A 17348-nucleotide genomic window follows, 5' to 3' on the forward strand; every position below is an offset into this window, starting at 1 on the left:
TATTTAGCCACTACAGCAACCACTAAAAAAAGCTACATAAAGATATATACTCAAAAAACAATATGGATATATCAAAATGGAATTCTAAAAATATGTTCAGGTAACCCACAGGATTGCAGGAAATACAAAACAGAAAAACAGCAACAGAAAGAACAAATAGAAAACAAAAAACAAAATGGAAGACAAGTCATAGACATCAATATTAATATTAAATACACATGGCTTATATACGCCAGTTAAAAAGACAAAGACTGGCAGAGTTTATTAAAAGCATGACCAAAACACATGTTTTCTATAAGAAACTCACTTCAAATATAACAATTTAGGCAGACTGAAAGTGAAAGTGTAGAAAAAGTTACACCATACAAACATTAATCGATTGGAAGGCAGAAGGGCTATATTATTATAATATCAGATAAAGTAGGCTTCAGGGCAAAGAAAACAAAACAGAAGAAACAATACCACAAGAGGTCTGCCTGGGCCTGGTATTGTTCCCCTCAATCCATTTTCCTCACTGTAGGAAGACTGCTCTTTCTAAAAAGCAGATCGCATCAGGCCATTCCCTTCCTTAAAATCTTCCCATTCCTTTAGAATGAAGGCTGAAATGCTTATGAGAGCTTACAGGTGCTTCATGATTTGGCTCCTGACTACTCTCTCGCCTTATTTCTAGCTTCTCTTACAGCACTGAGGTATTCTTCAACCTTCCTGGAACAGAAATAAATTTAGGTGCTGTGATCAGTCTCAATATCAGGACTTTGTAAATGATTTCTCACTGCCAAGGACAGTCTTTACCATCTCTTTTCTATCACTGTCCACTTGGGTAATTATCTCAAGTTTTAGTTGAATGTCACTTCACTACAAGGTCTTATCCAGACTAAGTTATCACCCCTAACTATGTGCTCCCATAACACCCTACAATCATAACAGAACACTAATCATACCTTACTGTAATTGCGTGTTTAATTGCCTATCTTTCCTAGTTGCAGTAAAGGAAGTGCTCAATAAATGTTAGCTTTTATCCATATTCCTACCTTTCTTCTGATTCTCTGAATGTAATCCACATCCTGAAGGTCACTGCAGCATCTCAGACTCTGAAATGTAGCCTTTCCTGTTAAGTGCTAGGCTATGATGAATTCTTTGATAGTAGAAGCCATGTCATAGTCATCCATTTATCCTCACCTTTGGGCACATAGTAGGTGTGCAGTAAACATCAATCACATGACTAAATGCCTGAATGAATGAACAAAATGAGTAAAATCAATAACAGAATACAAAGTAGACCATTGAATATAGATGTGGTTGTCATTAATGTATAATATAACAATACTTTTTACTTATATTTTATTTTGAAAAAACTGAAAACTGCAAAAGAATTGAAAGAATAGTACAATGAACACCTATACACCCTTCACTCAGAGTTACCAATTGTCAGCATATTGCCAGATATACTTTCTCTCTAAAGCTACGTATGTATTTTTTTCCTAAAGCATTTGAAAGTATCTTGTAGATAACAAGACACTTCACCCTGAAGTCCATTGGCACATATCTCCTAAGAAAAGAACATTCTCCTTCAGAACTACAATGTAATAACTATACCCAAGAGGGTTAATATCAATTCAGTAATATCAAATATGTGGTCAATATTCAAAGTTCTTCATTTTTTAAATAATGTGCTTAATTGCATTGTTTTTAAAACCAGGATTAAATCAACACTTATGTACTGTATTTGGTTACCATCATTTTTAGCTATAAGGTAATTTTAAAATAAATGATAATATGATTAATGCTTACAATTTTAGGGCTGGGTTTCTTAGAGTGGCTATGCTGTACTGTATATTGATTGGACAAAAGTTACTACTATATTCCAGAATTTGATTCACATATTTGCAAGTTCAGAAACTTCATGTTATTCGTCATCAAAATGATCATGCTCTGGAAGATATATACAAAACACCTACTGTCAACTTACCTCTTTATTTTCTACTATATCTAGATGCTGTCTTCCACAAGGCAATATATTTTTGCTTCTTAAACTAAAACAGCTCTGTGCTAACCCCTCTCTTTCCTGATTTCCCTATTTCCTAACCTCAGATCATTCTATGATGCAAAATTTGACAATCAAAATTTTCAATCACTACAGTAGTGAAAATTCAAAATTTTCAATCAATCACTACTGAGACACCCACCTGATGTTCATCCTTTTGAGTTGACTCATTAAAGGAGGATGACTGCCTAAGAGAGAGGCCATTATAACATTGGGGTCACCTAGCCCTAAAAGAAGATGCATTTTGGAATCAGGAATGGTATGAAGCTGTTGCCACAAGAGCAAGCTTTTCTTAGTCTCAAAGTGGTTGATTCTTTTAACCCACCATAGCATCACCAGCTAGAGTCTCCCCGCAATCTTCAGAAGAGATGGAGCAGGACCCAGATAATCTTTGGATATAAAATTGATTTTACTTTCCTTGGCCTAAAATAGATAATTGGTTTCCTCATTTAGAATGAGTAAACTCATTATTAGCTTTGCTTTAGTAAATTCTCTGTAATATATAATGAGAGAGAAGAGTTATCTATAAAGGTAGTTTTTGCACACAGAATCCAATTATCAACATCTTTTTTAACAGCTTTATTGAGATGTAATGAATTTGGCATATTTACAGTCATACAATCATCACCACAATCAATTTTAGAAGATTTTCATCACCCTGAAAAGCCATTCTGACTGGGGTAAGGTGATATCTCACTGTGGAAAGGGGTGATTTACTGGTGAACTTACAGACAGAAGGGTGGTCTTGGATGGCAGTAAGACAGATCTCTGTGCTGCTATCCTCCAGATTCATGGCTTATATACTATACAGAAATGTGCAAGACCATTAAAGGCAACAATCCAGGACAAGCAAGAATGCTATGTGTGTCATAGCCCATAATTTGTGTAATAATATCAAGGTTGCTTTGACATGTCCTTATACTATGGACAGTAAATAAAAGAGAAATCAGGAGACATTCCCAGGATGGGGTTAATCAGAAGTCAACATGGCAGACTAGCATCCAAGATGAAGTCACTTTTGTTTTTACATCATATCAGATGTATGATTTGCAAATATTTTTTCCCATTATTCATCTTTTCAGTTTCTTGGTAATGTCCTTTGAAGCACAAAAGTTTTTAATTTTGATGAAGTCCAATTTATCTATTGTTTTGTTTTGTTCCTTGTGCTTTTGGTGTCACATCTAAGAAATCATTGCCTAAACCCAGGTCATAAAGAGTTTATGATTTTATTCTAAGAGTTTTTTCTCCTAAGAGTTCTTCTTCTAAGAATTTTATAGTTTTATCTCTTACATTTGGGTCTTTGATCCATTTCAAGTTGATTTTTTTATATAGTATGAGCTAGGAGTCCAACTTCATTCTTTTATAGGTTAATATCCAGCTGTCCCAGCACAATTTGTTGAAAAGACTATTCTTTGCCCATTGGATCTTCTTGGCATCCTTGCAAAAAAAAAAAAAAAATCAATAAACCAAAAATGTTAGGCTATATTTTTATGCTCTCATTTCTATTCCATAGATCTATATGTCAATCTTTATGCCAGTTCTACAATGTTTTGATGACTCTAGCTTTGTAGTACGTTTGAAATAGGGAAGTGTGAGTACTCCGACTTTGTTCTTTTTCAAGACTATTTTGACTCCTCTGGGTTCTTCGAATTCCCATAAGAATTGTAGGATTAGTTTGTCAATTTCTGCAAAAGTATAAGCTGAGCTTTTGGTGGGGATGGTGACGAATCTGTAGATAAATTTGGAAAGTACTGCCATCTTAACAATATATTAAGTCTTCAAATCCATGAACAAGATACATCTTTCCAGTTATTTAGATATTCTTTAACTTCTTTCAACATTATAAATTTCAGAGTATAAGTTTTGCACTTCTTTTGTTAAATTTACTCCTAACCATTTTATTCTTTTGAATGCTATTGTAAATAGAATTGTTTTCTTAATTTCATTTTCAGATTGTTCATCACTAATATATAGAAATACTACCAATTTTTGTATATTGATCTTGTACCTCACTAATTAGTTCTAATTTTTCTGGTATCTTAATGGAACAGTTTTGTCATTTGTATAACTCAATGGAAATTATTTTATTTTTCATTTGAAACTAAAATATATGATTGGTTTCATTTACGAAGTAAAATGTTTATAAAACTGGAGGAGTATGTTAGGATTTGAAAATCTGCATTCAAATATTTCAAAAGCTGCTGAAAACACGGGCTTCATATTGAGCATCAGCCTGGGCCTTAGCATGTACTTTACTGAATTTTAAAATGCAAGCTAACATTTCTTACATAATAAAGTAATTTTATGTAAAGGATTACATTAATCCTTAATTAGGTGTTTAATGAGCGAACTTAATGAAAATGATAGTACATAAAAGATGAATGGCAAGTATACATCTAAAAAATGATTAAGGCTAATCAACTTCAATAAGCAATGAACAGCCAGTTCATTGTTATTTCTCTACTCATTCTTTTATATATTTGACCATTCAGTGATCATCTACTGTATGCCTACAACTACGGTTAGAGAAGCTGAGGTGAGATCAAGTTCTTTTAATGATCTTATAGTCTAAAATCATGTATACCTGCAAACCTCAAGATATTATAGCTAATATGTTTCTAATAAGTACAAATAATTATGAATGTTTGCTATTTAATACTTCTTAAATCTTTCAAATACTGTACAGAACATGTAAGAAGAGTATCTCAGCACAATTTCCCAGACATTTGAGGCAGCAGTTTGGTGAACAAAATCCATAAAGCAAAAAAAATAATAATAGTTTTGGGGTTATGATAGCATGGTCATTCTGGAAATCTGGGTTGCTCCATTTTTTAGAATAAAAGAATCAGAAATAATAAGAGGACCATTCCACAAGGCCGTCTAAAAGTAGAAACAGGCTCTGACAAAGGCAAACCTAATTCCATTTGTAGTTTAGCATAACCCAGGGAGTGCCTACTATAAGATTCTTTTGAGATTTCCTGAGCTTTTGCTCTTCCTCAACATATTACTTTTGTTTGTTTTTCTACAGTGAATAGCAATAAAACCCTTAAAATGGAAAGAATCACCAAGGATGAGAGATCTGAGAGATGACGTGCTTTTGCGTGGCTGGCCCGGGGGAGAGAGGAGGCCCAAGCGAGAGTGTGCACTTGACAGTGGAGCTAGGAAGGAGCTGCTGATGAGGCTGCCAGAAGCAAAGAATGGTAAATGAATGGTAAGAAGCCAGCTTAAAAGAGGTCTCTAGGGCTTCACTCCAGCTCCTGTGTTCCTGCCTATTTCCCTTTACATGTGTTTCAATCTCCCAGAGGAAAATATTTTTACTCTTCAAGAATATATTTTCATTAAACCTGTCCCTTATGTTCTGATGAATTTATGAAAAGCAAACAAAAAACAAGCTCATTCTTTCTTTATGGAACAGATAACTTTGGATCACAAAGCAAAGGTTAACACTCATGGAGTGCATCTTCCATGCCAGATACTTGATGTGCACTCTCTCATTTAATCTCATAGGAGCCCTATGATGTATATCCTGTAATTAAGCTCAATTTGCAGAAAAGTGAGCAGTTTGGTGCCCTCGGTCATGCAACTACTGGCTGCTGTAGCTGGGGATCAAAGGCTCCAAAGTCTTAAAACATAACTGCCTTGGGGCTTCCTTCAGCCCTTTCCTAATCCTGTTTTTCTAGTGGCTGTTTTGTTTACTGAATTCATCAGTACTTTGCTTTCCCGGCTAATATGATTTGCACTACAAGTAGTATGCAGCCTGTAAACCTCCTGGCTTCTGTTAAAGCAGTAATGCCAATGGACTCATTGCATCAGAGAGCAGCTGTGTTATCTTCTCAAGTCACGAAATCCCCCCAGGTCTCCGCATCTTTGTCTGTGAAACTCAGGTTAGATTTGATTATCTTTGAGCTCAAGGACTCTGTTGTTGATTTTCCATTCTGGGAAAAATTATAGATGTCACAGATGCTTCCAGAGTATAATTGATTAAATCTCATTAGATCATTTTTGTTCATGAACAAGGTCCAGAAAGATGGTAATGAATACAAAAATAAAGAAAATTTTTTTCTCATCAAATTTACTTTTAGGCAGTTAGAAAAATGAAGAATATAAGGCTGAAGAAAATACTACACTTTGTGGTAAAATATATAAAACATAAAATGTACTTTTTAACCATTAGGCACACAGTCCTTTGCTGCCCAAGTACATGCACATCATTATGCAGCCAACACTGCCATCCATCTCCTGCCATCGTCTTCTCCACTGAAACTCTGCACCCATTAAACACTTGCTCCCCATTACTCCCTCTCCCCAGGCCCTGGCAGCCATATTCAACTTTCTATCTCTATGACTTTGACTACTCTAGGAACCTCATATAAGAAAAATCATAAATATTTGTCCTCTTATGAATGGCTTATTTTACTTAGCATAGTGTTTTAAGCTCTATAGTATGTGTCATAATTTCCTTCCTTTTTAAGGCTCAATAATATTCCATTGGACAGTATTGACAGATACATATAGATATATACCTCATTTTATTTATCTATTCATGTATTGATGGACACTTGGGTTACCTCCATCTTTTAGTTATTGTGAATAGTGCTGCTATGGACCTGGCTGTACAAATATCTCTTTCAGCCCTGCTTTCACTTCTTTTGGGTATATACCCAGAAGTATAACTGCAGCATCATGTGGTAATTCTATGTTCACTATTTTGAGGAAGGGCAATACCATTTTCCACAGTGCTGCACCATTTTACATTCCCAATAACAATGCACAAGAGTCCCAATTTCTCCACATCCTTGCTAACACTTGTTATTTCCTGTTTTTGTTTTGTTTTATTTTGCTTTTGATAATAGCTATCCTAATGGGTGTAAAGTAGTATCTCATTATGGTTTTGATTTGCATTGCCCTAATGGCCGGTGATATTGACCATCTTTTCATGGGCCTATTGGCTATTTATAGTTCTTTTTTGAAGAATTTGTATTCAAGTCCTTTGCCCATTTTTAATAGGGTTTTTGTCATTGTTGTTGTTGTTGTTATTTCTGAGTTGTAGGAGTTACTATAGCTTAAATGTGTTGCCTCCCAAATCCAAGTTGAAACTTAATCCCCATTTTGGTGGTGTTAAGAGGTGGGGCATGTAATTTTAAAAAATAATAATAAAAAGAGTATGTAGCACAATTTTATAGTTTTTGGGGTTGTGATAGCATGGTCATTCTGGTAATCTGGGTTGCTCCATTTTTTAGAATAAAAGAATCAGAAATAATAAGAGGACCATTCCACAGGGCCATCTAAAAGTAGAAACAGGCTCTGACAAAGGCAAACCTAATTGCATTTGTAGTTTAGCATAACCCAGGGTGGAACCCTCATGACTGGGTTAGTGCCTTATAAAAGGGCTGGAGAAAAGTTTTTAGGCCCTTTGCTCTCCCCCTTTCACCCTGTGAGAACACATAGACAGCACCACCTATGAGGAAGAGGCCTTCACTAGATACTGAACCTGCTAGCTCCTTGATCTTAGACTTCCCAGAACTGTGAGAAATAAGCTTCTGTTCTTTATAAATTACCCAGACTGCAGTATTTTGTTATAGCAGAACAAGTGGACTAAGACAGGAGATCTTTAGATATGCTGGATGTCAATCCCTTATCAGACACATGATTTGCAAATATTTTTTCCCATACTGTGGGTTGTATTTTTCACTCTGTTGCTAGTGTCTGTTGATACACAAACATTTTTAATTTTGTTGAGATCTAACTTACCTGTTTTGTTCTTTTGTTTCCTATACTTTTGGTGTTATATCCAAGAAATATCCAAATCCAATGTAATGAAGGGTTTGTTTGTTTGTTTTCTTCCATGAGTTTTATAATTTTAGCAGTTATATTTAAGTGTTGGATTCATTTTGAGTTCATGTTTGTATATGGTACAAGATAAGGCTCCAACTTCATCTTTTTGCATGTAGATATCCAGTTTTCCCAGAACCATTTATTGAAAAAACCATCTTTTCCCCATTGAATGGTCTTGCCTCCCTTGTCAAATATATGCAAGCTTGTAAAATGAAACCACTCTTATGAAATTAATTAAGGCTACAAGGTTAGAAGTGTGATAGAGGCCTGAGTTTCACAAAGGTACAGGTGTAATGTTAACCAGACATTGTTTCATTGTTTCAAACCTATAATCGCTATTGCTCAGGAGTCACATAACTGGTGGTCACAAGATTTGTAACTTCCCCTAATACCTTCTATAGATAACATCACTGTTGTGAAACTTGAGACTGGGTTTTGAGATGTTTTCTAGACTCTGCATTCCACTGGACCAACTGACACCAACCAGACCAGTGACCCCATGCCAAGATGTTGATGCAAATGGTCCTATGACCCTCCCCCAGGAACTGACTCACCACAAGAACACAATTTCTACATCCCAATGACTTCACCTCCAACCCAACCAGTCAGCATTACCAATTCCCCTTGCTCCCTCCCACCAAATTGCCCTTAAAGTCCCAAGCCCCAAACCCCTCAGGGAGGCAAATTTGAGAAATCTCTCCCATCTCCTTGCTCGGTTGTCCAGCGATTATTAAACTTTCTCTGCTGCAACACCTGCTGTCTCCATGTATTGGCTCTTTCCTGTGTAGTGGGCAAGAACCCAGCTAGGTGGTAACAAGAATATATGCTTGACTGTATATGCACGTGTTTATTTCTGGGCTCTCTACTCTATTCCATTGATCTGTGTCTGTCTTTATGCCAGTACTACACCATATTGATTACCAGGGCTTTGTAGTAAATTTTGAAATCAGAAGTATGAGACCTCCAAGTTTGTTCTTCTTCAAGATTGATTGGTTATTTGGGAAAAATTAATTTTTTAATTCAGAAGGAAATGAACTTAAAAATATGATGAAGATAAACATTTTACCATAGGCATACAGTAAAATATCTTATTCATGAATGAATAGGAACTTGTTGTCAGTTATTTTATTCATGAATGAATGGGAACTTGTTGTCAGCTATTCCTCTGGTGGGGGAGACATGTTCTAAATGAGATACAATGTAAAAGTCAAGTAAGAGAAACTAATAACTAAGCAAATTTGAGGAAAGTAAGAAATTATTTCTAGTCAAGGTTAATAAAGAAGGTTGCCTTAGGGAGAAGGGGCAATTTGAACTAGGTCTATAAAAACAGGAATCCAACATGGGGAAGGGTATATTTATTGGTTAATTGGTTCTTTCACTTTGTACTTCTACCTTGGTTCTACAAAGAATGTTGCATATTTCCAACCTACTCTTACATTATTTTAAAAGCTATGGTTAAAAAGAAAACTCAAATAACTGCTTATATAATATACTATAATTTGTCTCATCATGTACTTTTCCAACTTTGAGAAAGAACTGCACAAGTTTTTTTTAATATGCTTTCAGAATAAATGATAAAAAGTCTTATTTAAAAGGCCTATTTGTTATTTGAGTTTCTGTTTGGGATGAGAGAAAAGTTCTAAAAATAGATGGTGAAGACAGTTACATACATTATGAATATATGTAATGCCACTAAGTTGTACACTTAAAAATGGTTAAAGTGGTAAACTTTACATTATATTTATTTTACCACATTTATTTTAAAAAAGACCTGTTTACTATCTCAGACATAATAATACTTTACTACATGGAAACTCCTAGAGATGTTGTCCAGAATAAAAAGAATATACTACATATAGTTGACAGCCTGTGGGAAGCTTGAAGCCTCTTATAGGGACCATAGAAATATTGGTAATTCCTGCTTGTATGGGTGGGTTTATGCTCCAGGGTACAGAAACAATGTGGCCCTATAAAGAAACAAAAAGGAAATCCAGGAAATCCTAGAAAGTAAACTAGAAGATTTTTATTTAAATGATATGTTTAAAAGCAACTTAAGAGGAAAATGATTATCTAATTACTCAGGATAAATACCAGGGGATATATATTCAGGTTGGAAAGTCAAGTAGATAAAGCAGTTTTTGAAGTAAAAATAAAGAGTTATCAGCTTGTGTCCAGTCAAGATTGCTTACTCCAGAAATCCAGAGGGCTAGAGGAGAGAACTCAATCCAGGCCTGGGGACCAACCAGAAAGGACCTCACAGGCCTCTGGCTTTTTCTCAACTGTTAATGAATTCTCTCCCCCTTGTGACTTCTCTCAAAGTTAAGTTATGAGCCTGGGCATCAGATCTGCTTTCCTTGGTAGTCCCAAAGCAAGCATTATAGATAAAAAAATTTCACAAGGAGCTAGAAAGGATTATTTGGTGCTTTTAAACAATGGCAGCCTGACAGATAAATGAAGCTGTGAGGCTCTCCTTCTACACCACAGTGGACCTTCAGAATTTGCTCCTTCAAACTCTTTCCCACAAAAGTAAAGAGTATCTCTGGGTTTGACTAGATTAGGAACATGCTTGTGTTTACCAAAGATTGGTTGAGACCTGTTGTGTGTGACGAAGAGAAGAAAATAGGTAAGACAAGATGGCCACTGTGTTCAAGGGGCTTTCAGCATAAAAGGGAAACTGACATAATTGATCTCTGCGAAGCAGCTCCATAAGCATTAGACTTCTCATGTGTTCATTCACTCAGTGATCAATGATTAAGCGCCTTCCATGAACCATGACCAGCTCAGGGGTACGGCTTCATAGAGACGGGTGACGTGCACTTGTGCAACTGTGGAACCCTGGAAGTAAGTGGCAACCAGAGAAGAGAGAGGGAGCAAGAGCTTTGGATAGCTAATATTCAGCATTTGTGGAACCTTTTCCATATTTCAGTCATTCTAGTAAATATTTTGATTTTAACTCATGTAATCTTCATTGAACTTTTTTGAAATGGGAATTAGCATCCTCATTTTACAGTTGAGGACACTAAGACTTAAAGAGTTGAAGTAATTCACCCACACAATTATATAATTTTCAGTAGAAGTATTTGTGTCAGTAAATATAATCCTTTTTTATTGTTGTTTAAAAAAATTGGCATCCGCACGACAGAAAAAGGGTATATATATAGAAAAAGATCCCCAAGGACATACTGTAAATGTGATTTCCTCGGGGCAGTAGAACTGAAAGAGAAAGATAAGTGATCAATTTCTACTCTTTATTTCTTAGAGGTGCTATGAATATTTTCATTATAACTGTCACGCATTATTTTGTAGTAAAAATCTTTTGCTTTTAAAAAAAGAGTTATCTAACCTAAGCAAGAATAATTCCAACCTTAAGTTCTCTTGCTGCAAATATTATACCCTGAGGCACCATATTGTTTTGCATCCCAACTCCAATATATAATAAAATATGTAGAAAAGAAGTCTTTATCCCCTTTACCCTCTGCAGGAAAGTTCTCTGGGTGGCCTTGGGCCAACCCAGTTCTCCCCTTTTCTTCCTGATAATTCTCGGGAATAGCTGTAGAATGTGCTGGGAATGCAACATCCTAAGATAAAGCGGAGCTCCCAGAACAGCTCTGGCTCTGTTCCAGCCCCTAGAACAAGATGTCCTCAACACTCTAGCCCAGAGGTGTCATATATCCCCCAGAGTATAAAACCCAGGGCAGGCTGCTTACCAGGGTCCCTCAACTGCCTAGGCAGCTTTCCTAACCCTTGGGGGACTGGCTCACCACGAACTCTAGGTTTCTGTAGTCCCTTGCTGCAATCTGTAATAAACCTGTGTTGTGAAACTTGCTGTGTACATGGGTGTTCTGTCTCACTAGACTTAGCCAAGTTGGTAACCAATGCACAGAACCTGTTTCATACCCTCTTTTGAATAATTCATCAGAAAAAGTTCTTGAGCCCCTGTTTGATGATAACAAAACCCTGTTTACTGAAAGAAAAGTAAAAAGCTCTTAACCATATTAACACATGTCCAAACATTCCCACTAAGCCTTCAGAGACTGATGGTAGCAGTCCCTCAGGAGCCTTGGGTTGCAGAAAAGATCCTACCTTGTTAGAGTCACAGTGCAGACATTATGCTCAGAGAGTGCATATGCAGAAGGTCTGCGTCATTCTTTTGTTGTTGGTTTGGTTTTGGTTTTCTTTTTTTGATTCTCAGAAGCAATTGATCTATATAATTCTCTGGGAGTTATTTACTACCACTTCAGTAATGAAAGAGACATAGAAAGGAAGAAAGCAAATGCGGCAAGAGTCTTTACATTTGCAGAATGTACAAAAACAAAGCTTGGTTAGAATTATCTCTCCTTAGAAATCAAAATAATGGAGAAAACGAAACAATTGGCATACAATTGAACAGAATAAATAAATACATGAATATTAAGTTTAGGAAGCCTATTCATTGGTTCTGACTATAAAGTCATACTCTTTCTATATTTAGTCATCAGAGGAGGAATTTTCCTTGGATAGAAATATAGGAAAGTCTTACTAAGGGAAAAAGCCAAACTAGAAGTTTCAGGGTTTGAGATGTAACTCCAAAATAGCAGTAGTAATTGTTCTTAAATGGTCAACTTTTTAACGCATTAATAAGCTTAGAATTAGAATACTGTAGTAGAACTTCCCTTGAGTGTCCTTGCTCTACTTAAGTAAAAGCAATCATCACTGGATCCATTTTCCTTTTCCCTGGAGCTTGCCTTTCCTAATTAAGGGAGATAGTAATGGCACTTACATTTCATCTAATCTGGCTTTAGGTAATTATGGTTCATTGTAGCAATTACAAGTTACATTTATAATGAACAATAAAGGAAAAAACCTTTCAAATGCAGTTTATTAGGCTTTGAAAGTCTGCTAAAGAATGAACAGTCAAGATATATTTATTGGGCAATCAAATCCTTTAGTGACAATATCGAGTTAAGTCTGAGAAATTCACCTCTATGGCTTTCTTTAAACTGTAACTCCAAACCCATTTCTTCCACAATCCTCCCCTAATTAAGCCCAGAATAGTACAGCCATTATAGTATACCCTCAGCATTGTATATAGACAATCCATGATATTAATTTACATAGTCCATAAAATTATTCTTTTAACTCTTTTTCTGTTTGTAGTCTTTCCATTTATATGTAAATTCCATGAGGGCAGACATCCTCATCTCTATTTTGTTTCTTTCTACAGCTCCCATGCAAAGTCTGCCTTGTGCCTTTCCTTCTCCCCACCTGTCACTTAAATTTCCTTCACTTCGTGGGCCCCTTGATCATGTCAAGATCCAAGTGGGGCCCTGTGCCTTTGGTAAGTTCTTCCTGATCATTCTAAGACCAGTTTTTTCTTTCTACTGATCCCCTACAACATTTCCCACATCTACCACTTACTTGACTCCTAAAACATTATTGTCTCATAGGATTAAGGATTATTAGTTCCTTAAAAGGAAAAAAAAAATATTGGCTCATCTGCCCTGTCATGTATTATCAAACATTGCCTCTTCATTCAAAGAGTATTTATTGATTTTTTTGTTTCCGTCTCAAGCCTTCATCCTTTCACTCCAGTCTTTCTGTCTAGTATAATCTTATATAATGGCAGCTCTGTAACTACCATCTACAGACCATTAACTTCCAGTAAATCCAACTTAGACATCTCTTGAGAGATCAAAGCACATATATTTAATTTACTTTCAATATCTCCACTTGAATATTCCATGGACACCTAAAATTCAACCAATCCAAAACAAAATCATCCTCTTTCTCCACCATAAACATCCACCTTTTTGTTCGAGCTGAAAACCTCAGAATCGACTTTCACACCATCTGTCCTCTTCCTCACCCATCGCATCCAAATCTGATTGAACTGTCTCAGCCATCCCTTTTGTTCTTGCATGGGCCACTACTTTAGCCCAGGGCATCGCTATCTCTCAGTCAAACTACTGTCATAGGTTCCTAACTATTTTGCCATGGAAATCAGTAAACATGGATCAGCATCCTTAAACAGCCCTACAAAACCTCAGATGATTGCACCCTTATCTACCTTTCTAACCCATCTTCTGTTACTTTTCCCCTTGTTAACTGTGGTCTAGCTACTTGGGACTCCTTTAATTTCTCATCTCAGGGTATTATTAATATCATGCCATTTCCATACTGGAATTCTCTTCTTACCCCCATTCACAAAGCTGACTCCCCTATCTGTCAGTTCTCAGCTTAACCTTATCACAAACTAGGTTATTCCCTCACTAAACACCTAATACCTTTTCATGGTACCTATCACATTCAATATTACATTTTTTCATTTTCCTCTTCCCTACTAGGGACAAAAACATGGTTATGTTGATCACTACTATATTGCCATGATCTCAACAAGTGTCTGGCAAGTAATAGGGGCTCGATAAGTATTTGCTGAGTGAGTAGTTAATGACCTAACCATTTGACAATTTCACACGATATCTGCTATGGTCTGAATGTGTCCCCCAAATTCACATGTTGAAACTTAATCACCAATATGATAGTGTTAAGAGGTGGGGCCTTTAGGAGGTGTTTAAGTCATGAGGGTGTAGCCCTCATGAATGGAATTAGTCACCTTATAAAAGAGGTCCAAGAGAGCTGTTCACCCCTTCTGCCCTTTGCCCTGCTGTCCCTTCTGCCTTGTAAGGATACCTAGACGGTGCCATCTACAAGGAACAGGCCTTCACCAGACACCAAACCTGCCTGCACCTTGATCTTGGACTTCTTTGCCTACAGAACTATGAGGAATGAATTTCTATTTTTTATAAATTACCCAGTCTCAGATATTTTGTTATAGCCACATAAACAGACTAAGATAATGTCCTTTTAGTGATGTCTTTTCTCAGTGCCTAAGTTTCCTCATCTGTAAAATGCAGCCAATAATAGTACCTGCCTCAGAGGGTTGTAGTGAGAATTAAATTAATTTATGTAAAGGGCTCAAATAATACCTGACACATCGTAAGTATGATATCATTTTACTGGTTTTGTTTGTTTAAAAAAAATCACACAAAACAAAGCTGTCATAAGTGTATTTGTCTAAAATTTCCCACTTTTTAGACAGCTAATTTATGCATATCTTCAAATTTTCTATCTAGAGATGGAAGATTGGTTGCATATAGATGATTCTTTACAAAATTGTCTCTTAAGTCGTGGTATTTTACATAATTCTTTTCAGTAGGAAGAACACCGAACATGAGATCTACTCTTTCAACAAATTTTTAAGCATACAATGCAGTATCGTTAACTATAGGCACAATGTTGAACAGCAGAACTCTAAACTTAATCGCCTTGCATAGCTGAAACTTTATACTCATTGTTAAAAGATAAAGTTTGGTAGATTAAAATTTTATAGAGTTTATTTGAGCAGCCAGGATTCATAAATCAGGCAGCTACAAACTGGAAGTGGTTCGGGGCCCTACCCAAGGCGCATGAGGGAAAGGCTTTTATAGGGTGAACATGGAAGCAAGCCAAAGAAAATATTTGATTGGTTAAAGTGGAGCAGTAGCCTTATTTGGATAATTCTAGTGGAAAGTCCCTAGTTAGACATTGGTTGGCACCTTCTGATTGGTTAAGACCATTTAAGCTGAGTTGGGTTTCAGTTTGCTTACACAGGAACTCAGGACACTGGAGCCATCTCAGTCTAATGCCCTGGCCTCACAATTCGTTGTTTTAAACCATTTAACAGCAACTCTCCATTCCCCTCTGCCCTCAGCCCCTGGCAACTACCATTCTACTCTCTATGTCTGAGTTCGACTAGTGTAGATAATTTATATAGATGGAATCATGCAATATTTATCCTTCTATGTCTGCTTATTTCACTTAATGTAGTATCCTTCAGATTCATCCCTGTTGTTGCATATGGCAGGATTTCCTTCTTTTTAAGTCTGAATAGTATTCCATTGTTTGTATATATTGTATTTATCCACAATTTTAAGTAAATTTTTGAGTTATAAGTTTAACTCTAAGTGAGCTACATGCTAATAATAAAAACTTCTTTAAGTGTTTATCCCATTATTTTTCAAATGCCTCTTATAATTAATATGCTAAACTTTAAAAGTGGTTTTACTAAATTTATTCTTCAATATATTTAAGTCATTGCTGTGCTATGATAAGAAAGTATAATTTGATAAATTCTGCCTCTGCTACATGTTCTCTTGATAAAATATTCTGTTTGTTATTTATAACATTATGAAAAGTTTAAGAAACAATGTATTAAGTCTTGTTTGTGGGGGGAAACCTGGGTATGATCTTGGAATTTGAAAGTAAGATGATTTATAATATTTAATATATCTTTTCTTACCCTTGCATGCCAAGAACTCACCAAAATCTTATCTCTTGGCAAAAGGCTCTAACTACTTTTCAAAGATGTTAAATTAATAGTCTTATCATAGCAACTGGTTATAGAGTGAAGGGGATCAGAATATGCCACCCCAAAACACACCACTTTGGCATAGTATTATTTTAAATTGAAGGCAATTGAGACTCAATAAATGCAGAAAGAAAATTCCCTTATCTGATTAAAAGCAGCATCTTCTGGGAAATAAGGCTTCTATAAATTCCCTCTTCAGGGTAGATTTAATCCTACAAGGGAGAAGGTGAATAGAATCCCTTCTCCAGAGAAGTTTTATGGCCCTGAAGAAGAGGAAAAGGCTACACAAACCTGTATGGACAAACATTATCCCATTCTTCTCTCATTTATTGTCCTAAAAATCCATTTTTCCTTCCTAAAGAAACTATGTTGTTCTTCCCATAGGTGCTTTTTCTCTCCTCTCCCTATCCCCTACTAAGTTAGGTATAAAGGTCCTTAACTTTTTTTGAGCCAGCTACTACTTTTATTGGCTCTCTTGTGCATACAAATAACTATTTTTCTCCTGTTCATCTGTCCTTTGTTAATTTAATTCACAGGCCCCCAGGAAATAACTTAAACAGAGTAGAGGAAAAGTTTTTTTCCCCCTACAAGAGTGAAATTGTACATTCCCAAATAATAAAATAAAATAATAGACTCATAGTCATGCTAACCTTCAAATCCTTGCCATGTGACTTTCTTTTGGAATAAATCACTTAAAAACCAATTCAATTTATTGGAAGCATCAACATAGTACTTGCTTAGATAAGGCCCAACATTGGTTTGAGTGAGACCAAAGTCTATACAGTGCAGGTAATGATGCTAACATGCAATCCTAATGTGTCTTTTAAAAGTGCAGTGTTGAGCTTGGACAGTCTTCATATTGGCCATGCTCAGGGACCTCTACCATGAAGGCAGCTTGTGGCCAGTTGTGTTTTTGCTGTGTTTGGCCATCCTCCTTACATACCTTCAAATGTCCTATGGCTACTCTCATCTACATATTTTCTTTAACATGATTAGGTTCCTGCAGACTCTATCCTAGAGACTTAATAAATGAAATGTACCTTTCATATATATTTGATTTTCAACTCATCAGGGCTCTAAAGT

This window comes from Lemur catta, chromosome 2 (genome assembly GCF_020740605.2).
Source record: "Lemur catta isolate mLemCat1 chromosome 2, mLemCat1.pri, whole genome shotgun sequence".
Taxonomy (NCBI): domain Eukaryota; kingdom Metazoa; phylum Chordata; class Mammalia; order Primates; family Lemuridae; genus Lemur; species Lemur catta.